Source organism: Typopeltis vanoorti, chromosome 3 (assembly GCF_054136105.1).
Source record: "Typopeltis vanoorti isolate ZY-2024b chromosome 3, IOZ_Tvanoo_1.0, whole genome shotgun sequence".
Classification (NCBI taxonomy): domain Eukaryota; kingdom Metazoa; phylum Arthropoda; class Arachnida; order Uropygi; family Thelyphonidae; genus Typopeltis; species Typopeltis vanoorti.
Window position 1 is genome coordinate 148,865,206 of NC_143551.1, and position 25,371 is coordinate 148,890,576.

General features: G+C 34.9%; 1 protein-coding gene across 5 annotated transcripts in view; it reads right to left on the reverse strand.

Moving 5' to 3' along the window:
• The window catches only part of LOC150108648 (single-stranded DNA-binding protein 3-like), a 511,764-nt gene that overhangs the window by 249,040 nt on the left and 237,353 nt on the right, over nucleotides 1–25,371 (reverse strand). The gene's annotated exons all lie outside the window — the stretch shown is intronic.

Genomic DNA, 25,371 nt, shown 5'->3' on the forward strand with positions numbered 1-25,371 from the left:
ATGTAGCTCAGTGGATGTGGTGTTTGCACACCATGGCGCTTAATCGCACGAAGAAAGACTTCTTGGTTTTGAATCTAGTCGGCGACTAGAAGAAATTTTTCTAAGCCTTTTTTCGACTGGTTCCCGAGTTAGTCAATCTCTGGCACGGGCAAGGGGGTTTTTTGTCCCGTAAACTCAAGAAAATCGACCTTAGAACCCACATTATTTCAGACATTAAATATGAGTGTTAGGGTTAGGAACCACGAGATGGCAGCACTTGTTGAGCCGTCTCTCTTCACTGTGTGCCGCTTAATTTGTGATAGCCTTGGGCCAGCTGTCTCTGATTGGTACCAGTGGAGATTGAACTGCCCACTCAGTCTCCAAAAAGTTAGATAGGGCTAAAAATGGCCTCGCCTACGCCCTATATATATGGGAATAAAAGGGCGTTAGCTGATTTTTTTTTCTTTCTAATTTTGATACAAATAAACATAGAATCATGTGGCATGCACTTCCTATCTGCAGTTAACGGGCGAACATGATTGTTAGCAAAGTTAAAGTCTGTGATGTTAAATAATTTAATAAGCAATTTCCATATATCACTTAATTTTTTATGAGTTCGTTTTTATTCAGTGAGCCAAATGAATGGATGACTGACTGATTCCTTTGGAAAAACTTGCTTCTAAATATGGCATAGTTGAAACATTCCATTCAACAGCATGGTCAGTATTAGAGGTATGGTTGGACATGTGAGATCTCTTTCTTTAAGGTTGACATCTACAACATGTTTTTTCTTTCTTACCTCAAATACACAGCATGTTTGTCCTATGTAGGATCAACCACAAGAGCATGGAATTCTATATACCCATGGGTAGAAAGGTGTGCTGTCATCAGAGACCTGAAGAGGTTGCAAATAGTTTGAATTGGTTTAAAAGTCACTCTGATAATGTGAACCCTAAAAAGATGCAATTTAAATTGATAGACTGCCAGACTGCCAATATACAGACCTATGATTGCGTTTATATACCAGAAGTTCTGGTTAATGAGAGAGGTTTGATCCAGAAATAAAATCCTGCCATTCTTTTTTTTTTTTTTTGAAATAGCCATTAAGAACAAATAAATTTGAGAAAGTCTGAAATTCAGTGAAAGGATGAGGCATGAAGATAAAGTCCTGTGCAAGTAAGCCTACTCATATGGGACAATTTTCTCCAGATTTCTAAAGGAATCAGATAGTCATCCATTCACATGGATCACTGAATAAAAAATGAAGGACTTAATTAACATATGGAAATTGCTTATTAAATCTTTTAACATCATAGACTACAACTTTGCAACAATCACCCTAACTCGTTGACCGCAGACAGCTAATGCATGCCACGCGACTAAGTTTATTTGATAGCATGAATTTATTTATGTAATGTTTTTTCAGAATTTGGACAACTTTTTTATCTATTTATATATTTTTTGAACTTTATTAAGTCCTGATAAAGCAACCATTTTTTTTTTTTTTTGTACACAAAACTAGTATGTGTAAGTTTCAAATTTTAATGACTAATTAAATTATCTTGTTATTACTGCACATCCTTTAGTTGCAAAACATTTTCTCTTAAACTTTTTAATATCTAAGATTTGCAATGACGACGGAATAGCCCAGCAAATCTTGAAAAAAGATACCATTTCTACAGTTAAGAATAATAGCAAATTGTAAAAATTCAACAAAAACAATATTTTACTTCAATACAGTACAAACTAAATATTTTTCACCATCCTAATTAAATTCCACAAGTGGATACTATGTGAATTATTGTACCTCACCTACTCCCTTCATTTAATTATTTATTATTACAATTTCTAGAAACGTATCTTAATATTTAATGTGAAAGTATCCACAAAAATGAAGCACTGTAGGCTAATCATATATTAGTGTTATGGATATGCTGTGTTAGGAGAATCAGAAATCTTTGTTTTATAGACAAGCAATAGAACTTTATAATAATCCATGCTATTGTGAGATTTGATTTTACAACCTGTTTGCATTAAACAGACAGCAAACCTTAAGCAAGTGCTTACAATCAACGAAGTAAATTATTGTACACACACTTATATAATAATGATGTTAATTTTTGAATTTTAAGCTTTCTATTCTTGGTTGGCAATGGGAATGCTATATGAGGTGTGTTTCTTCATCATAAATGTATTAATATTGCCTTAGTCGATAATTGAGGTTGAATGTGTTATTTTTGTAGAATGTTATTTTTTTGGATTTGCTATAGGATTAAAATTTCTCCAGATAAACCTATTTACAATATAATAAAAAGCTCACATACTGACTTGGTTTTCTGACTTTGAATATTATTAACTCATTGTGTTCTGATGAATTATGAATGGTACTTGTGATACAATAAAAGATTAATAGGAACATGTAGGCACAAGAATTGACACCAAATGTTTCACCTTAAAGAAAATGAAGTACATCTGAAACTTATAAGTCAGTCCCTAGGAACCTTGACCCTGTATGATGAGCCCTAATTCCACATATTGAAACTGATTCAGAGATTAGATCCTTAAAAGATGCAATTTAGGTTCCCACATGTTTTCCTGTTAATAAAATCTCCGTCTGGTTACCTTCCACAAAAGATAATCAGGCCCTTTCCTAGGGTTTACAAGTTTCAATGCAATTGCCTTTGTTCTTATGTTGAACAAACAGAATGTTCTGTAGAAAGTTCATCCACTTGATTAGAAATTAAATTAAATTTATTAAACAGGATGTTCTGTTAAAAAGACAACTGCAGGAACATCAATCTTACACCATCCATAATAAGCCTGAAAAATCTGACTTGGCACTGCACAGAATGGTCACTGATCTTAGTAAACTCTGATACATACCTGTTAATCAATGTTAAGTTTGAGCATTTATTTGAAGAATGTGATGAAGTGACTTTTATAATGCAAAATACTTTTATCAGAATAACTGTGTATCCATACTAAACATTTGGAAGAGTCTCAGCCCTGATAAATGGCAAGCAGTAACTTCTCACCTACCTTTTTAAGTTTATTTTCCTTTTATTTTATTTACTATCTGTTGTGTGGTCACCACTCTAGCATGTGACTCATGTCTATGAAAGGGAATAACAATTCATTGTTAGCACTCCCCCCCTTGTGAATTTGCTTGAGCACTGATGATGGCCTGTTAGATTCAGGCTGAAATATTTGCATTAATTAAATTATAATTATTAATCCTTATGTGCCTATATATTTATAACAATCTCATGTTGTAATGTTAAATTCTATATCAGTACAAATCTACCGCTAAAAGAAGAAAATACAATGAGTCCGATCCATAAATGAGATAGAACAATTATATGCATAAAATATAATACATTACTACGTGCACAGATCAAGTATACCAGAAGTATGCAAAGAACAGAAAGGAAAAAAAGTTATTTACATTTTTCTCTGAAATGCATAAAGGCAGTAATTTCTGAAAAAAGATGTTTGAAAAATAGTCAATTGGGAATAACTGCTCAGAAATAATGGCTTCAATCTATTAGGCACAAGCATCAACATGAGATGAAAATAAGCTGGCAGTGTAATAATCACTGCCGTGCATGTGGGTGTGTTTCATGACTGTTTATGAAAACAATCAGGCGATGGAAGCATTTCAAACAGTGGAATAAAAAGTGTTAGCCAATAATGTTTGAAGCAGCAGACCAACAACTGTTAAAGCAGGAGATATTATTATTACCATGAAAAAAATTATTTGCCTGCTTAAATGTGATATTGGATAGCGTTTATCACATTACAGTTGGCTGAAATGAGCTAAACATTGTACAGTAATGAACAAGAATTCTTATGTTTGCCAGCAAAACCACCCAGGATGACTGGATTAGAAACTGACTCAAAATTGAACCAAGTCATTTTGAAGAAATTTCATGGCAATTCATATGAAAACTGATGCAGATTTTGACCTAAACGACATCATTTCTCGACAATGGGTAACTGGTGTTGTTATTATATTGGGATCAGTGGTGGCTCGTCCATAAGGGCTGTAGGGCTGCATTCAATGCAGCCCCAGCGTTGAGTATACTAGCGAGTAGTACTGGCTAGTATACTCAATGTTGGAGCTGCATTCAATACAGCCCTGGAGCTCTTATGGACGAGTCACCACTGTTTGCTGAATATTAATTCATTTGTCGTATGCAATTCAGGAAAAAAATAAAAAATAAAAATAATCAAGCTGATGAATAAGCAGCTTTTTCTTTAAGACAATACACAACCACATGTGGTACAACATGGCCATGAGGAAGCAAGCAATCATCACTGGAACACATGCAGAGATTGCTGCTCTCCAATATTTTGATTTCTGAGTGCTTTTGATGTCGAAGTGTTCTAACTCGCATTTAAATTAAGATGTCACAAAACAGCCCTTCGCACGAGTCTAGAAAAAAAAAAAAAACCCATAGCTCAGTCAGTATAGATGAAAGACAAACCAGGTCTTCCCGACCAAGGTCTTTTGGTCAGAAAGACCTGGGTTCGATTCCCATCAATGACATGAGGAACCTTTATCTGTTCTCTTTCGACTAAAAGGTGAGTTTGTAAAAATTTGATGTAGCTTAATAATGCCAGAAAGCTTTACAACAATTTTTACAGAAGTCAAGCCCTGTAAGGACGTTATAAAAATAACAATCCCTATGGGAATTGTCCGTACTTGCTGCCCTAAAACGAAAATTCTAGAATGTGAACTAAGGCAATACCTTGCCACCAGAAAACTGTATATGTTAGCTCCTTATAAGGACATAAAATTTGTTTGTGAAGTCCACCTGTAAATATTCAAGGTCAGTGTTAAACGGATCGACAAACTTCAGACAAATGTCTGCTACCCGAAACAAATAGGATTAAAGGAGTACACGAGAAGAACAAAGAAAGGGTCAGCGTCGGTGGAAGAACAAAGGACAGCACCAAAGTGTTTGGGGTCCCATATCTGTAAATTGACAGGTAATAAACTGACCTGTCAATTTATTAGACCATTTGCAGTGCTTCACAAAAAAAAAAAAAAAAAAAAAAAAAAAAAAAAATTGATGTCTAGCACCAAAGGGGAAAAAAAAAAAAAAAAAAATGTTGCATTACGAATGCTCTAACTTTTACCACTCAGACTTTTACAGAAGAACCATGATTCAATAGAGTGCCATTATGATGAAATTATCAACATCCAAAATATTAGCTAACAAACAATTTCAAACTTGTATGTTCATGCCACGAGGACTGATGTATAGCCATCTTATAAGCAGACTTCTAGTTGGAGGAATTCATAATTTACATTAACAATATCACAACACCAAAACAAAACATTAAATTATAAAAGGATGATTACATAATAATGTAATTATATCATTATAATTATATACAGTCATACCCAAATTTATGCGAATCCAGAGTTACGCGGTTTCTTATATGTACGTATTCTCATCCCACTTCACGCCTCACCACTAGTCGTATCTTTCAGGCACCGGCCGCATTCGCCAGTGTCGCACATGCCGTGAACAAGCACTGACGTGTTTTGAAAGGTCTCCATTCATACACGATTTTTATAGTCTACAAACCTTGTGATTGTTTACTGTTATGTTCTTGATAAAAATTTTATCACAAAAAATAATGTCATCCAAAAGAAGCAAGTCCAATTCTTCTACAGCTAGCAAGAAAAGAAAAACATTGACTTTGGAAACAAAACTCAGCATTATTAAATTTTGAAGGCGGAATGAAAATTTGTGAGCTAGCAAAGAAGTTTGATCTACAGGAATCCACAGTAAGAGCAATCATAAAAGAAAAGTTTACAGATTTTGGAGGACATAGATTCTAACGAGGAACAAATTGTAGCCACAAGGGAAGGAATAAAAAAATCATTAGCTTGCTATGAAGAAATTTTACGTGACAAGAAAAAGATATTATGCCATCAGACGAATCTATTAGATTTTATGAAACCATCAACATCGAAATAACTTTCTTTTTTTTATGTACGAAAAACTACAATTATGATTATATTTCTTAAAAAATATAGGTGTTTTTGTAAACCTTTGGTCCCAATTGTATGTTTGTATATATAAATTATATGCAAAATTATACCCCGAGTTACACGAATCCGATGCGCTTTTTGTTGATCCCACCTACCGCGTAACTTCTGGGTTTTACTGTATTATAATTCTGAGGGTGCTCTGAAAAGTTCTCGGCCTAACAATGAAAAAACGAATTTATAATTTCAACATAATCTCCCTTAAGACTAATACATTTATTCCAGCGATTCTCAGGCGCCATTATCCCATCCCTGTAGTGGTTCTCAGTAAGATCTGCAAAATACCCCTCTACAGCTGCAATCACTCTTGATTCAAAGAAAAATGCTGAACAGCGAGGAAGAGTTTTAGTTCTAGGAAGAGACAGAAGTCAGAGGGGGGAAAAGGGTGGATGTTCCAACAATTCATAGTGCAGACCCTTAATTTTCCCATTGCCAAAATGCCTTTGTGGGCAGGTGCATTGTCCTGATGAAAGATGACTTATTTCTTCTGCAAACTGGGTCTTTTTTCATAAATTTTTTCTTCTAGTCTGGTTAAAAGATTGGAATAATATTACCTGGTTATTGTTTTACCCTTTTTAACATAATTAATAAACAAAATTCCTTTAGCATCCGAAAACACTGATGCCATGACCTTTCCTGCTGATGGAACCAACTTTGACTAGAGAAGTGTCTTTGATTTTATCACCCTTTGCCATATAATTTGTGGTGTTAGGAAGTGTCTAGTAGGACGACAATAGGGTATCACACCCAGGTCATCAGTTAGTAACATGATATCGTTCTCTGCAAAACGTTCATCGCTCGCGACATCACTTTCTATGTCCTCACAGGATTACTGCAGAAGTGTGCCTTCACAAGCTGTTGAGTCTAAATGCAGCGTGATCTACCTGTTCTTTGGTAGTCAGATACATGTCCTGTATCGTCCTTTACACAAACATCTCACTGCTGTTTGGATTCTGGTGTGTAATGGTGAATCCAAGTCTCATCCATAGTAATAAATCAATGCACAAAATAAGTTTTATTCTTGTTAAAACGCTTCAAGTACTGTTCAGAGATTTTCATCTGAGTGCATTTTCGATCTGCTGTGAGCAAGTGTGGCACCCATCTTGTGCAAAGCTTTTTCATTTTGCAATTCTTCATGCAAAACATATCCTACACATTCTTTTGAAATGCCTATAGTCTCAGCAATTTCATGCACTTTGACTCACCAGTCATCCAATACCATATCATGCACTTAATCAATGATTTCTGATTTGTCATACTTTTCGGACGTTCTTCACGTGGATCATCTTCAAGGCTGGTACGGCCACGTTTAAACTCGGCAGCCCATTTCTTAATTGTCAAAAATGAAGGAGAAGAGGGCCCACAAACCTCCAGGAACTTCGAATGAATTTATTTTGGCATTAAACCTTCTTTTACAAAGAATTTTATAACCGCATGATACTCCATTTTATCCATTTGAAGGGATACAGACAACACTTTCGCTTCAGATAGCTGTATAAAAAAAAACCACTTGATAGAATGACTTGCAATTTCACATGGATGCTTATGACAGATGTACCAACTTAGAAAAAAAATCTTGCAGAAAGTGTTGCCATCTATGGTTGAGGCCAAGAACTTTTCAGACCACCCTCATATATATCATTATGAAATTATATTATATTATAAATTGTATAATAATAAGATGATAAACCAGCTTTAATATAATAAATTTAGTTTAATGCTTTATCCAAGTGTAAGCAAACAAAGTTTGCGCCTGAAGTATTTTCAGGACTGAGGCAACTCGTGGTAAAGGTGGATCAAGCTCTCATCACTCCTTGTCTTAGTATCTCCCATAATGCAAAGCACATCTCCTTGTAGACATGTATAATGCTATGCATTAAGGGAAGGGCCACTACCCAGATCGGTTTCAACCTTTATTAAGGTCTCGTCAGTGAGAGCCAGACCTAGAGGTGGTGATACCAAGGTGGAAGCAATGGAGAGGTCATATTTGCCTATACGAGTTGCCAAAAGGTGTCTAACCTTATTATTAAATTACTCTGGATTTAGAAAAAGATGTGGGAAGTTTTTTCCCCACTTGGTTAGACTAACCAGCTTATATTTTGCTGGTTTTCAAACCAGCATCCTCAGAGCAGAATAACATATTACAGTTTACACGTGATAATGAGTAAGTGAAATAATTCAAATTGTAACAGAAAGATCGAAAGTACTAATTTCACATTGTCTAATGCTGTATAACAGAAATTCTTCCTGTCTGTTACAAGCTTGTTTAGCTTAGTGGAACTGATGTTTGCACTCCTCAACCCTAGGCCATCTTAAGGACGACTTAGGTTCAATTCTAGGCACAGACCAGAGGAACTTTTTTGCTGGCCTGGTTGGCCGAGTGGTTAGTGTATCCACTCTCCAGCCAAAAGGCTGCAGGTTCGAATCCTGCTGTGGACATGGATGTTTGTGATTGTCTGTGAAAATACTAGTGGTGGTGAGCAATAGATGGTATTGATGTAGACGATGTGGTTTGCTGTGGTCAGTGGATTGAGTGAGTTGTAGAGTAGATGTCCTCCCTTGTAAGGGCACAGTTTGTCCATACAAGAGCAGAGTTACTAATTTGACACATGGTTTGAAAGTGGTGTGAAAGTTATAATGCTTTAGCTATTGATTCAGATGTACCCTGGATATGTAAAACAACAATACTGATGTTTTGTTTGTATGTTAGAGGAAGATGAAATAAGGGAGGCATGTAGTATTTTATCTATTTTGTAGGAGATGTAGCCATTTGTCAAAAGTGTGGAGAAGATAGCAGAGTTCTGTAGAAAGGGCTTCATTAGAACAAAAAGCCATTTTGCTATGAGATAGCATTTTGAGAAATCCATACTGTTTGGCTGGATGACGATGATGTGATTGTTTATATAGATGTCTTCCAGTGTGTGTATGTGTGCTGGATTTCTATAAATGGAAAAACAGTGAACCATCTGAAAAGCAAGTGACTAACATGTCAAGAAAAGGCAAATAATAATTTTATTCTTTTTTTCTAATATGAAGTGAATTTTGGGGTGTTGCTGTCAAGGTGAGTTACAAAGGAATTCAAATGTACTTTGCATATGTAAAACAACAATACTGGCATAGAAAGGCTTATGTGTTTGTCATACATGTTAATTTTAATGGTATATATCAGAACACAGAATTATAAGTAAATAAAGAAGTACTGCACAGAAGCTTTTACAAGTCAGAGAGATTATTCTTAGAAGCAACAGAAGCCTTAAAACATACTCCGAATCTCAACAAATATGACTGTATAAATTTGCCTAAGATTTTGGAGACAGTCATCTTAAGACATAACTAGTACCTACTTTCTATCTCTCTCTCTCTCTCTCTGTTTTTTCAGGACTTTAGTCTTTGTGTTGTTACTACAATATTTTTTATTTTTTAATAGCTAGAGGGCACCTAATTAGGACTTCAGTCTTTGTATTGTTCCTACAATTTTGTTAAACTAGTCCCTTTGTTACACCATGTTGTTATAGTCTTGCGTACTGTGACAAAATGTGTTTTTGTGCTCTGAAGAAGCTGGTTATAACACCAGCGAAATATCAGCAATAAGTCAATAAATAATTATTTACTTATAATTCTGTGTTCTGATATATACCATCAAAATTAAACGACAACAACTGGTGTTTTGTTTGTATGTTAGAGGAGGGAGAAGTAAGGGAGGCATGTAGTATTTTATCTATTTTATAGGAGATGTAGCCATTTGTCAAAAGTGTAGGGGAAGATAGCAGAGTTCTGTAGAAAAGGCTTCATTAGAACAAAGGAATTGACAGTGTCTTGCCCATGGGGAGCCAGATGGCAAACACATCTTCAACATAGTATAACTGGACTAAAGGTTTGAAAGTAGCTATGGTAATTACTTTGTTCTCAAAATGTTCTGTGTAAAAGTTGGCCTAAGGGAAGGACTCATTACAGTACAAGGAATATGTAGATTTTTCCTTGCCAAGCTAAGTGACCTGCATACATGGTAAATTTGAAATCATTCAAATTTATTATGCATGTAGGAAAGACCAACTAGACCTCTAGGTGTTAGATGACTTTCTTCACCTCATGAAACTCTATAGCTCTGTGTATTGGAGACCTGAGGAGGTATCACAATGTTTTCTCCGTCCTCATACATTTAGTGCAAGTGACACCCTGTGTAAGTTCAATGTTCAATTCACACCATAATTAATTAAAGAGAGAGCTTCACCTCCATGGGTACAGCACAATAAACAGCTTCCACAGATCAGTCACTAGAGACTACACAGGATTGAATCTGGCATTAACACATCAGGAGATTTTCCCAGCAAGCCGAGGAAAAACTAGTTGCCACATTATATCTGAAGAGGACCTGAGTATAATAGTAAGCAGAAGACACTGTGGATGCCAGGCATGGACTGCAGTAGAGTTTCTGAGTCTCAGCTATTTTTCTATTCTCAGGAATCGATACATTTTTTTCCAAGTCCTGAAAATATACTATACTATACTATGGGGGATGTGAGTCTGCAAGATTTAAGGTAGCCAGTGGTGTACCACAGGGATCAGTGCTTGGTCCATTGTTATTCAATCTGTACATTAATGATATTGGGAAGGATTTGACAAGTGACATACAGCTATTTGTTGATGATGCAAAGATAGGTAGGGTGATCAGGAATGCTGCTGATGTGCAGTACTTGCAGAATGATTTGAAAAGGCTGGCATTTTGGGCATGAGAAAATGGATGTCAGTAAATGTAAAGTCATTCACTTTGGCATGATTAGATATCCAATGTCATTATATTAGTGGGATTATCTTTGTTCTTTCTTAATCCTTACTCTTTTACCTTTTATGGTGTTGAAGTTTTTTTTTATTTTTATTCTTGCAACTGCAACCATAACTTCAAGTTATGGTTGCAGTTGCAAGTCTTAGCATTACATAAGGTGGTTAAGCCTTATGCGTCCCGGTGTGTCCTGTTTCCAGGTGAACCCACGTATGAGACTGGTTAACTCACTTTTCATTGGAAGGGACCAGAGATAAAGGTTTCTCATGTCACTGATAGGAATTAACCCAGGTCTTTCCGACCAAAGAGCGTTGTCCATAACGACTAAGCTACAGAGGCTCTTGGTGGAATTATGCCAGAAGAAATTGATGAGGCTAGGGATCTCAGAGTGTTAGTAGATAGGAAGTTGAAGTTCAGGGCCCATGTAGCAAAGATTGCAAATACACAAAATACTCAAAAGATAACGTCAATGCTGAAAAGAACATTCACATGTAAAGATAAGGATGTCATTTGTCTGTTTACAAGGCCTTGATAAGACCTCACTTGGACTATTATGCACAGGTCTGGTCTCCTGGCTTCCGTTGCGATTCTGATATAGTGGAGAGAGTGCAAATCAGAATGTTAAAAATGATATCAGGATTGCGGAATGCTGATTATGAAGACAGATTGAGAATTTCAGACTGCAGACACTAGCAAATAGGAGAAACAGGGGTGATATGATTGAGATGTACAAATTTCTGAGAGTTATACAAGATTTCAGTTGATGGAATTTTTCAATTTATGCAGGGTGGGAAAAGGACAAGAGGACATCCTTAGAAGCTGAGAATGCCGCTATGAAGTGGGGAGGGGGGCTAGATTTTTTTCTCTCATATTGCGGTGCGTGACTGGAATGGATTGCCAATGGATGTTGTAAGTGCAAGCAGTGTGAATGAATTCAAGAATAAGTAGGATAGCTGGTGCGTGTAGTATGTGGCTTCCCTCAATGAGTCCCTGACTCCCTGGAGGTCTCTCTTAATAATAATAATATACATCAGCCGAATATTCAGGGTGTGCTAAGTGTATGGTGCTCATCTGCCAAATAGCAATAGTGTACCAATATTATATTTTTGCATTTAAGAATAATTAGGATAGCTGGTGCGTGTAGTATGTGGCTTCCCTCAATGAGTCCCTGACTCCCTGGAGGTCTCTCTTAATAATAATAATATACATCAGGCGAATATTCAGGGTGCGCTAAGTGTATGGTGCTCATCTGCCAAATAGCAATAGTGTACCAATATTATATTTTTGCATTTAAGAATAATTAGGATAGCTGGTGTGTGTAGTATGTGGCGTCCCTCAATGAGTCCCTGACTCCCTGGAGGTCTCTCTTAATAATATACATCAGGCGAATATTCAGGGTGTGCTAAGTGTACGGTGCTCATCTGCCAAATAGCAATAGTGTACCAATATTATATTTTTGCATTTATTACCATTAAAGATGCCCCTAATTGTTTCCAGACTTTGTGTGATTCCTAAAAGTAAACACAATATACTAATGGAGAGGACACTTTTCAATGCATAAACATTGCATCACATTTGCATTAATAGCCCACGTGTGTGTTCAAAATACATACACCTTTGAGTCTTTTGAAAATATGTAAAGATGATGCACTGGTCAAATTCTTAGCATTCTAATAGCTTTAAACCGCTCAGAGAGTAAGGTAGGGTGAGCTCTGAGATGATAGCACTTAGAGTTGTGATTGGTTACTGTGTCAACCAATCCAATTGAATGCTGTCATTTGTCATGAGCTGCTGTTTTTGTTTTCTGAGTTTCATCTGTTTTGCTGCATGAAATGTGAACTGACGTGGTAGGCAAGTTCTTATATATAATATAGACAAGTTTTTAATATATAATTTTCGATAAATTTATAACTTTTTTCTCCATATTTACAATGGGAAACAGTAATGTAGTTAAAGGAGGTAAGCCTCATCCTCGTCTTCCAAATTTTACACCTTTGAGTAATTCAAATATATCAACCAAATATAGCATTCTCCTTCATTATTGTTCTCTAATATACAGTGTCTTAAAACTAACACATTGTCCCCCACTCTGTGCAGATTTACAATACATTACAACATTATTATTCTCATCACATATACATAATATTTATAAATATACAATTCAAGTATTCACTATCATATTTTGGTTTTTACCTTTATTTTTGGCTGATTATTTTGTTATAGACAAATAAAAATATTTTCCTTATATATACAAATAGAGTAAACTACATTATCAAATAATTTTTGCAGTTTACTCTATTTGCAATTTACAAAATTGTAATTTAGAATTTTTTATGTGTGTAACCAAGGCTCAAGATTTGGTTACAATTAATTGATAAATTAAAGTATTCAAAGTTATCCTACAAATGAGTAGTGATGTGCTATACTAAAACTTTCATACATCAATAAAAATGCAATCATACGGCCAAACTGACGTGAATTTTGTAGCGCAGGTTGCATAACCCACGACAGCACACCCAACCAAAATTGGCAAGATGACAGATATACATGTATATGTATACTACATATTATACTATAAACTATAACTATAATTTTGTTCATGAAAATTATTTTTAAGTATATTTGCTATTTATTATATTTTTATAAAATGCATCAATAACTGATGCAGAAATGACATGATTTAGGCAGAGTAAATTTTCAAATAAGATTATTTCAACATTATTCCAAATTTTTGCATTCATGGGTCGACAATATTTTGAATATCAGTTGACAAACATTTTTTTAGGGTATACAAAATAATCTGAAGTTAAAAATGTTTTCATCATCTGAATGAACAATAATACTCAAATATCTCTTATTTTCAATACTGGTCCACTCATCCAAAACTAAAATAGTGATCCAATTCTCTTAATTCTTTCATTTTTGAAGTTTAAAGATGATGATGATTCTTTAATACTGCTTTGAAAAAGATTCACATATAAAAGAACTATCGATAATCTCAATTCATATCGATATCGATATGAATTGAGATTCCATCTTCAGTTGCCAATATAGAAACAATATCACTTAATTTTCTCATTTTATAAAAACTTTTAAATTGACTGATCAGTCTTCATTCTTTTTGAGTTACTTGAAGATTCCATGGTTCAATCAGCACCTCTTTGAAAATGTGATTCTTGCATACATTCTAAATGCCTTATCAGCCCACTAGTATTAGATCCCTTACACGAAATTTACTTTGAACAAATCTTCAGATTAGTTTCAAAATTAAAATAAATCAAAGTGAAAATATTAACATTAATAAAAATTAAAAACATAACTGTTATCTTAAAGTTATGAAATGTGATATTAAAAGTAAATATGAAAAATAACTTCAGCAATGGCATGAAGGTCTGTTGACTGGTAGTGATTTTTTTGTTTTTGTTTAATTAATGAGCTGCCTGATAAAAGGGGTAATTCTGTGAATGAACCAATTTGGAGGAGCTAAGTGTAATAAAAATATATATTACATGTGGCTATTTCACTGCACCTGATTCACAGCCATATTAGTCATATGATATTGTATTGTATTTAAAAGAAACACAGATGTATAAAATAACGAATAACATATTATTCATTGTGGTCAATAATTCTTCTTCTTTCTATCATAGATTTTAAGCCAAATGGTCTGTTCAGGTCTCACGTCATTGCTTTCTTTGTCTTCCAAGATTCTTTTTCCATTTATTTTATATCCATATAGTATTTTTGGAAGTCTGCTACTGTCCATTTGATTTAGATGTTATAATCATTTATGTCAATATTTACTTACAGAGTGGTAAACTGGTTTTATATTCAGGGATTGTAAAGTTTTTTCATTTGTTTTATGGGTTCCACTTGGTATAGTCAGTTGTTTTTCTAAGAAATTTCATTTCTGTTGTTTGAATCAGTTTCAGAACAATACATTATATTCTCCTATTATATTAATTTTTTATGGTCCATGTTTCACTTCCATATAAAAAAGTTGGCTTAGACAGAATGTTATATAGTTTAATTCTAGTGTGTTTTTTTGTATCAAGGATGGCTTAAATATATTATTTATTATGCCATTTACTTTTAAACTTCTCATATATTGTTCTGAAATATCATTTAATAATTTTACTGATCTCTGTAGATCATCTCCTGATGCAGTTAATACAATTTGATCATCAAAATAACAGTGTATCTATCTTTATTTGTATACCAAAATATAACAATCTATTTCCAGATTGTTATTTTTTTTTTATATTGGAATTTTACTGACTAGAAACACCAAAATAAGACAAAAACTTTAATTAGAACACAATTAGTTTCATTGGAATGCCGACTTCTTCAGGCGTACATACTCTCACAAAAAACTGGAAAAAATTAGCAAGATAAAAAATTGAACTTCTCACATAAACAAGTTAAGAACAACATCATGTTTGAACTGGCATCTGCATGGCAGGTCTAGCGTGAGGCATTAGTGAGTGGGAACTATCTCGAGAACACCAAAATTGAATTACTGCGTTGTGTGAGTGGTCCAGAACTATTTCTTTCAATTCTAAAATGTGTCTTTCTAGTTCAGCAGGGCATTTTATTTATATATATATATAAATATTATATAATATATAAAAAAAATATATATACAGCAAAACCCCGTTTTTACATTCCTGCAATTCACGTTTTCCTGGCATTTACATCATTTTCCATTGGTCCCATCTTAAGGCCTATTCTTATGATATATTGTTTTCCCACCATTAACAACTTGATGTGGACGTTATTTCCCATGATTTGCAGTTTTCTCTCGGGTGGCAACACTGATTTTCAAATTGATTTCTGTGGAAATCTGCCCATTTCTGTTCCCAGATGCCATTGCTTTTGGCTGTGGTTTCGTTTCTGCCATCACAGTGACTTGCACGTTTGTAGCAGTAATGTAGTGATGAGCAATATCGTGATTTTTCAATCACAGTACGAACTGATATCGTGAAGATTTCATATCAGTAATTTTAAACTGTCAGTAGCTCGTGGCACCCATAACGTGTTGTGATGTGATTTCACATTCAGTGCTGTATCGAAATTATGAACAAGGATCATACACAAATTGTGAAATCACATTCACACTTCTACCAAGTAACAGTTGTTACTCGTGAATATTAGATATCAGTGAATAAACCACAGTTCGTGAAATATCGCTTCACTAGCTTGCAGTGTTGGTATTCGTAGTCGCAATTCAGAAGCACGTTGGATATTGCAGAATTTCTGCTACATAATTCAGCGTGAGATAGTTGCTTTCAAGTTGAGGTGGTGGATGATCCATGTTAGTAACATAGAGAAAAAAGACAGAAAATGTATTTCGTTAGAAGAAAAGATGGCAATTCTGCGACGTGTAGATTGGCATGTCAGAACACGTGTTGCAGGGGAAACTGTAAATCAGTGGAAACATGAACTAAAGACTATTATTCAGGACTACAAACCGAAAAATATTTTCAATGTTGATGAAACCGGGCTCTTTTATAACATTCTGCCAAGTAAGATATTGTGTTTTAAAGGAGAGAAGTGTCATGGTGGAAAACTCAGCAAGCAGAGGGTAGCTGTTTTGCTCATGGTCAATGCTTGATGGATCAGAAAAATTACCTCCACTGGTAATTGGTAAATTAAAAAAGCCAAGGTGTTTTAAGAACGTGAAAACCTGCCTACTAAGTATGATGCCAATAACACAGTATGGATGACCAGCAGCATCTTCACATCCACCATGCATGCTCTGGATGCTAAAATGGGGGCAAATCACTGCAAAATACTACTACTGCTAGACAAATGTCCTGCACACTCTGAAGATCTGCAGTTCAGAAACATTAGATTAGTGTTCTTTCTCCCTAATTGTACATGTGAGCTTCAGCCATTAGATTTGGGAATGCATTTAAATGGAAATATAGAAAAAATGCTTGTTGAAAAAGCTGTGTTTATGCATGATAATGATATGGACCCAAAATAAATGAACATATCAATCCTTGATGCCATGCATTATGTGGCCAAAGCATGGTTGCATGTTACTCCTAAAACCATATCCAACTGTTTCCAGAAGGAAGGAGTTACATTTGTGGAAGAGGAACAACAACTACAGGACGAAGAAGATATGTCAGAGCCCAACAACTAGTATGTGATGGATGAGTCTTCCTCATTTCAAGACTATGTTGATGCTGGTGTGATCACATCAATGGTATCAAGTGTAGAAGACATCTGTTCCAACCACCTTGGTGAAGAAGACTGTGATCAAGAACCTACCGTCCCTACTAGTAAAGAAGCAATGGAAGCTATCTCTGTTTTGAGGCAGTATATTGCAAGTGCATCAGGAGACGATGGGGCATTTAATGCTTTATACACTGTGGAGAGGCAGGTGGAACTTATAAGAGTGCAGAAAAAGCAAAAACAATCAACAATTAAAGATTTTTTAAAAATAGATAAATGTAATTGTATATTCATTTATTTCCAGTCATTAAATTTTATCTAGTATGTAGAGCCACATACTAGCAGTAAGTCATCTTTTAGAGTTTTATTAATGTTTTTTACATTTCCTGCTATTTACACTTTTTTCCATCAGTCCCCTGGAAAGTGTAAAAAAGGGGTTTTACTCTCTGTGTATATGTGTGTATATATATATATACACACACGCCATATATATATATATATATATATATATATATATATATGGCGTCATGTGCCCATTTCAGTTGGGTGTGCTGCCATGTGGGTTATACAACACGCGCAACAAATTTCACATCAATTTGACCCTATGCATGGGCATGCAACCGCAGAAAATTTTCCACAGGAGAAAGTGTAAAAAAAGGGGTTTTACTCTGTGTGTGTATATATATATGTAATTAATTTTTTTTTTTTTAACTTGGGGATACTGTATATTAGGGTTACCAAGTAATTTTATAAGCTTGGTTATTTAACTCCTAATCCCAAGTATGCAAACAATTAAGTTTGCACCTGAAACATAGTTCAAGTCTAAAGATGGTACAACACCAGGGCAACTCATTGTAAAGGTGGGTAAAGCTCTGATCACTATTCTTAGCATTTTCCCATAATGTAAAGCACATCTCATTAAAAAGATGTATACTGCAATACATTATGGGTGGGGTCACTACCCAGACCCTAAATACCAAGGTTTTAGTAATACAGAGCCTTATCAACTTTACCTATACAAGTTGCAACAAGGCGTTTTTATTTTGAATAAGAATCTGTGGAGGAGATATATAGATGTAATTAATTTTTTTTTTTTAACTTGGGGATACTGTATATTAGAGTTACCAAGTAATTTTATAAGCTTGGTTATTTAACTCCTAATCCCAAGTATGCATTTGAATTATAAATTCAAATTTGAATAAGAATCCTCCAGAGATTCTTATTCAAAATAAAAACACCTTGTAGCAACTTGTATAGGTAAAGTTGATAAGGCTCTGTATTACTAAAACCTTGGTATTTAGGGTCTAGCTACTCACTGAGGAGACCTCAAAAAAGGTTGAAACCGGTCTGGGTAGTGACCCCACCCATAATGTATTGCAGTATACATCTTTTAATGAGATGTGCTTTACATTATGGGAAAATACTAAGAATAGTGATCAGAGCATTATCCACCTTTAAAATGAGTTGCCCTGGTGTTGTACCATATTTAGACTTGAACTATGTTTCAGGCACAAACTTAATTGTTTGCATACTTGGGATTAGGAGTTAAATAACCAAGCTTATAAAATTACTCGGTAACCCTAATATATATATATATATATATATATATATATATCGATTTTAATGATCTTTAATTCTTGGAAAAAATATATATATTCAGAATTAATACAGTTTTAGCACAATTTCATATATAAAAAATCGACCGGCATATTTTATTAAAAATCAACTAATTAATTAATCCCAAAATACTAAATTAAATCATTTCATTTTAAAAGCAAAAAAAATCATAAAACTAACAAGCAAAATAATATTAAATTACATACACTTACGTTTTAAAAATGTATTTTTCTGTTTAAATTTGTTTCACTATAAATTTACAATTTACACTTCACTCAGTGACTCACTAGACACAGAGGGCAAATGAACTGGTCTCACTTTTCACGAATCAGAAAAAGATGAACCAAAAACAGGAACATGTATTTTATTGCAGCAATAAAACACGTATTCTGTGGCTACCCTGCCATGGGCCGAAACTTATAAAACATAAGGTTACATATCTCAATCACTTTTACAATTATAATTTGTGGAATTTTTTACTCGAGCCCTGGGGGGAGTTTCCCATTTGCCCCCTCCCTCTGCAGACGCCCATGACCGTATGATTGCATTTTTATCGATGTATGAAAGTTTTGAGTGTGCTATGCACTCTTAAATCAGCGCTCATCTTAATTGGTCCAATGCAATTAATTGCAGGATAACTTTGAATACTTTTGCATAGAGTCGGGGAACAATCTGTTTGTTTTAGGATTTATTAAAAAACAACAATGAAGGAGAATGCTATAGTTGGTTGGTATATTTGAAATACTCAAAGATGAAAATTGAACCATCATTTATAAGACATGTTAGAATAGGAAACGAAAAGAAAGAATAAGTGAGAGTAGAAATACTTTCATTAATGGTAAACGAACTATTAATAATTAACATATTTGATATGTGTGTCCTATAAGTTGCTGGGTAGAGCAAATAGCACGATCCTATAAAGTCTAGACATGAATAAATGAATTTATGACAGCATACTTAAAAAAAAACTTATGAGGAGACAGAGAATGAATATCGTTTGATGGAGCAGCAAATAATCTCGTAAAATTTGTTGCCATGTTATGTGTATATTTCGCTCCGTTTTCCAAGAAATTTCTTTTGTTTACTGAGACTCAGTACACATAACATCTGATCATTATCGGAATTATCCACACTTTCAAGAATCCTACATTCATCAGGTTTTTTTTTTATTTTTCAGTATCAGCGGTTCTTCTGTCTTATCAATTTCACATATGCTGGTATTTTGTTGTAGATCAACAACGTCTTATAATACACAGAATATTCATTTTTATTCAACTGTGTGAATAAAACGATACTAATACTAATAATTTATTATTATTATTTACTGTCTTGTTTCCGAAGATTAGAATAAAAATGTCTCTATACTGTTAAAAAACTTTCCAACCTCAACAGATGCTATACTGCATAGCAAGAGAAACATTTAGTTTTTTTCTCTTAACATCCACTTTCAAATTTTTAGTTCCAGAAAACATGTGTAACAGCTGTTTGTAATAAAGCCATCGGATATAGTAATTGCTCAACTCATGACAAGTGACAACATTCAATTGGATTAGTTGACACAATAACCAATCACAGCCGCTAGGTTGGGTGAACTCAAAATGTTAGCTCACCCAGTCTTGCCTTCTCAGAAGTTTAAAAATACTAAGAATTTGAACCGCTGTGCTCTCTTTACATCTTTTTGAAGGGCTCAAAGGTGTATGCATTTTGAAAGCACACCCAGACTATTAACGCGAATGCGACGCAATGTTTACGTGTCGAAAAGTGCTCTCTTCATGAAGCACTAATGCTTTATTATCCTCTTGAAGAGGACAATGAAGCATTAGTATATTGTGTTCAATTTTAGGAATCGTGCGAGGTCTGCAAACAATTGGGGGAGTCATTAACGGGAATAAATGCAAAAATATAATATTGGTGATACTGATATTTTGTGGATGAGCACTGCACATCCAGAATATTCGCCGCTGATATATATGTTTGATTGAAGATTTACTCAGTTTGATATCATATTTAAAATTTTTTTTAATGACTAGAACCGAGGTTTAAATAAAAACTAATTACACTACTACTTTCGTCTAAACTTAGACTTCATCTGGTGTGAGATAAACATATAAATATATAAATACCAGTAACCAATCTAAAGGAATTAGTTTTTTAAAAACACAGAGTAACGTATCTAACACTGAAGGAATAAAGGCTAGAGTTTAAATAGAAGAATGAACTCTGACTGTATCATTATGCACGTGCATGCGTTATAAGGTCTCGAGAGCACCAATATTGAATGGTGAAGCTGTGAGAGTCTGGTAGGCTGTAGCTTAGGTTATTATTAATATGAACAGGATTGATAACTATCTCCTTAGACTCTAAAATTCTTCTCTCTAATTCATCACAACATTGGTGTACATTGACAGTTTCATCCCAGTGTATCTGATGTGGAAAACCTGCATCATCTGAGTTCACTGAAAATAACACATGACTGGACAAGGCACTGGCGCTCAAGTTCTGTTGTAGGTAATCTCTCTCTGGTGTTCATCTAAAAGGAATTCGATAGATTTCTCCAAAGTATTGCTTGCCACAGTCACTAAGAATCTTATAAACTCCAGGATATTTAAGATTATTGTGTTTAGTTTTAGGATGACTTAAGATGGGTACGAAGTTTAGGTAGGGTTGTGAAAGTTTTCTTAGAGTATTCATTAACTTGAAGATGTTTAAGTTCATTATGAAGTTCCTCTTCCTCCAACAGAAGAGACCGAGCTCAGTGACCTAGAGTCGAGATGATACCCAACTTCTGTGGAGATAAATGGTGTGAGTCAGCATGAAGGTAACAGTCCATATGTGTCAGTTTTCTGAAAACAGAAAATTTGAGATGTTCAGCTGTCTGGGTAACTCTGATATCTAAGAATGAGATAGAGCCATCAACTTCCAATTCAGATGTGAACTTGATATTCGGCTGTATCATTCAAATGTTCTTGAAAGAGTTTGAGGCTATCTAGACCATGTTCCCAGATAAGGAAAACATCATCAATGTAGGGAAGCCATATCGTTGGTTTTAAGGGAGAAGATGAAATTGCTTTTTCTTCAAAAGAGAAACTGACCATTTCCCACATTCCTATGGTATGGCCAGTTTCAGTAAGGCTCTGAAGGCAAATTATTGCACCTTAAAAGCATAACTTTCCTAATTGGAAGAAATGTCAACTAGGTAGTAGGTGTCTTCTATCACCAAGTGAAATACTATCACCCTGCTTGAAGTATGAAGTGGCCTTTGATATGTTTCGTCTCTAGAGTAGGGTTTCCGATTTGTCCCCTCTACCCCTTTTTTCCTATATGGAGTCAGACGAAGGCCTTCCTGTCCATGCTCTCTGCATTGTAATCTTTTAACTAGGTACCGCCTCCATTTGAGGGTGGTTTCTGCAACCCAGTTGACAGACAGTAACAGGGACGGATCTGTTAGTAACTTTCTGGGAGGCTTCCTGATCAGCCAGTGTATAATCTTGCTACTTGACTTTGCCAGGTTGTGCCTGGAAGGAATACGAGCACAGCAACTTTCAGGGGGCACAGTTCGAGACCATTCTTGGAGTTTGGGCACTTCCTATGTGGGAGTGGTGATCCAAGGTCCTTCAACACCTTCTGCATGCTCCCTTGCTCTTTAAATCTCTCATAATTTTATTTGAAACCATGATAAACAATACAAAAAATTCCAGAGACTGTGATTAAAAATTTTATGAAAACACAAAAATATGTTTAAAAACAAATCTCAGAATTCCATGCAATAAAAATAACTTTCATATTGACTTCACTAACATCAGGGGTCTTAATTCTAATATCAATGATGTGCACCATCACCTACAGACATCCAAACCTGATATGTTATTTATCACTAACCACAACTGCAATCCTCTACAACATCTCATCTCATCATTCCTGATTATGTCTTCCATGATGGCTTTCGTAAGAAAGCATTTGTCAGGTCTGATATTCCATGCCAAAGGATATCAGACCCAGAATCCCCTTCATATGATCTACTTAGGATTTCCTTACCTCATTTTGTTGTGTTCATTTGCTGCCTCTACCTAACTCCCATGACTTCACTGACCTATTTCACTATCTTTCTATCTATCTCTGAAAGTTGATAACATACAATTCTAATTATCCTAATAGCGAGATAATCTTTCATGATAGTTTTAATGTCCACAATTGAAAACTTTACAGATCAAGCTGGACAAGAAGCTAATCTGTTTGCTATCAGCAATAATTTAATACAGAATTCTAGATACTTCTCATCATTCTTCCAACATTTTGGATCTTTCCTTAATCAGCTCTCCCTCCAATAGACTGCTGATGTTGGCTCCATTTGGCATGTCTGACCACATCCTTTTCTACAAATTGTCCTTCTTACAGTCATTCTCAGTCTCATATCCTGTGGTACTACAATAGTACCAACTGGGATCACCTTCGGGGCTTCTATGGCTTGTTTCCATGGTGTGATTGCTTTGGCTCTTCTGATCCTAACATCCACTCATTAAATAATAGAAATAATTTTTGTTGGTGGTAAGTGCTTTTCTTCCCCATTATACTCAGATCTCTCAATACTTATCCAAGTCCTGGTTCTCTAATTATTGTGCCAAAGCACTCCATACCAAAAGTTCAACATATGCCCAATCTTGTCTTGTCAGATGTCATCTCCTTCCAGGAGGTTGACTACCATGAGCTTCCACCATGTACAGTTTTGTGCTACTCTTTTGCATTCGACATAGGACAAAAAAAAGGCCAGTCCTTAATATTTCCCATCCAATCTGTTCTTTGTCTTCCTGTTCTTCTTTTTCCTTGTATCATTCCTTCTAGAAGTGTTTTTTGTAGGGATTCATGCCTTAGTATGTGATCAAGGTAAGTGGTTTTCCTTTTCTTAATGGTTGTCAACAGATTCCTATCTTCTCCAATCATCTCTAATATTTCTAAATTAGTTTTTTTGGTAGTCCATGGCACTAAGAATTCTTCTGAGGATCCACATCTCAAAAGCTTTTAGTTTATTTTCACAATATTTTGATATTGTCCAGGTTTCTGCTCCATATAGCAGTGTTGACCATACGTGGAATTTGGACAGCTTAATTCTTGTTTTTGTGTGAATTTCCCTCGAGGTCAGAATGCTTTTCATACTAATGAAGGTTGATCTAGCAATTTCCATTCTTCTTAATATTTCCTTATCACACTTTCCATTCTCTGTAATTAGTTGACCCAAATATATATAACTCTCTACTTGATCTAAAGTATTTCCTCTGATCTTAATATTTATATCTGGCATTTTCCCTTTTTCTCTTGTTACCAGCATGTTTTTGGTTTTTTTGAAGTTGAAATGAAATCCATATTTTTCACTTGGCTTCAACGTCTCTTCTAGTAGGTTCTGAAGATCTTTTTTTATTTTCAGCTAGCAGTACTGCAGATGAATATCTTATCATCATCATCAAATTCCTGCCATGTACCCTCAAGGGGTGTACAGGATATGACAGTACTACATGAAAAAATTACATCATTACTAACTTCCTATCTACAATTTTCCTCCAAATCAGTCTGTTACTTGTGAAGACTGCAACATTATCAGATCTTATATTTCTATCGTCTAAGGCACTTTGTACCGTATCAATCCACCTATATCTTGGTCTTCCTCTGGGTCGTTTTCCTGCCAACCTGGCAGAGAACACTTGTTTTGCTAATCTTTCCTCACCCATTCTATTTAAGTGACCATACCATCTGAGATTAGCTCTGCTAACGCATTCCTGGATGCTGACAATGTCAAGTTATTTCCTAATATCCTCATTTTTAATATGATATTGCCATTGATGCCATCTGTTCACGCTTCTAATCTTTCTCAGGACTCTCATATCTGCGGTCTCTAGTCTTTGGTCAAGTGTTTTACTTCTGACCCAGCTCTCAGATCCATAAGTTAAAATTGGTTTGAACACAGTCTTGTATACAGCTAATTTAGTGTTCCGACTAATTTCTTTCTTATTCCATATGAATTTATTCAATTGACTTCCCACGATACCAGCTTTGCTGATTCTGTTGTCTATTTCTATATTTAGTTTACCATCTTCAGTAAAAATCGTGCCTAAGTAGCTGAAATGTTTTACTTGTTCCACAGGTTCTCCATTCACAACACAGTTGACATTTTCAATGATTCTGCCTATTTTCATTGTCTTTGTCTTTTTATTGCTGATCTTCATACCATATCTATTACAACAGCTATTCAATTTAGTCAGAGAATCTTGCAGACTTGTAGCGGATTTATTTAGAAGTATAACATCATCCGCATAAAGCAAAGAGCTGACATTAACATCTCCAATTTTGATATCAGGTTTAATACCACTTTCCTTCATAATGTGATCCATATAGATAATGAATAACAGAGGGGATAATGTACATCCTTGTCTCACACCAGATTTAACATTAAACCATCTTCCTGTACTTCCTTCAATTCTAACTGCTGACTCACAACTCAAATAAAGACTAAGTATTGCTTGATATAATGCCCCATTGACACCATATAACTGCAGCGTATTGAATAGCTTCTCTCTTGGCACCTTGTCATATGCCTTTTCCAAATCGACAAAACTTAAATATAGATCTTTGTTATATTCCCATGCTTTCTCGACTATTTGTCGTAAAGAGAAGATCTGATCCTGACAACCTCTATTTGGCCTGAATCCAGCTGGTTCTTCACCAAGCTTTTCTTCCACAATTCTTCTCAACCGTTTCT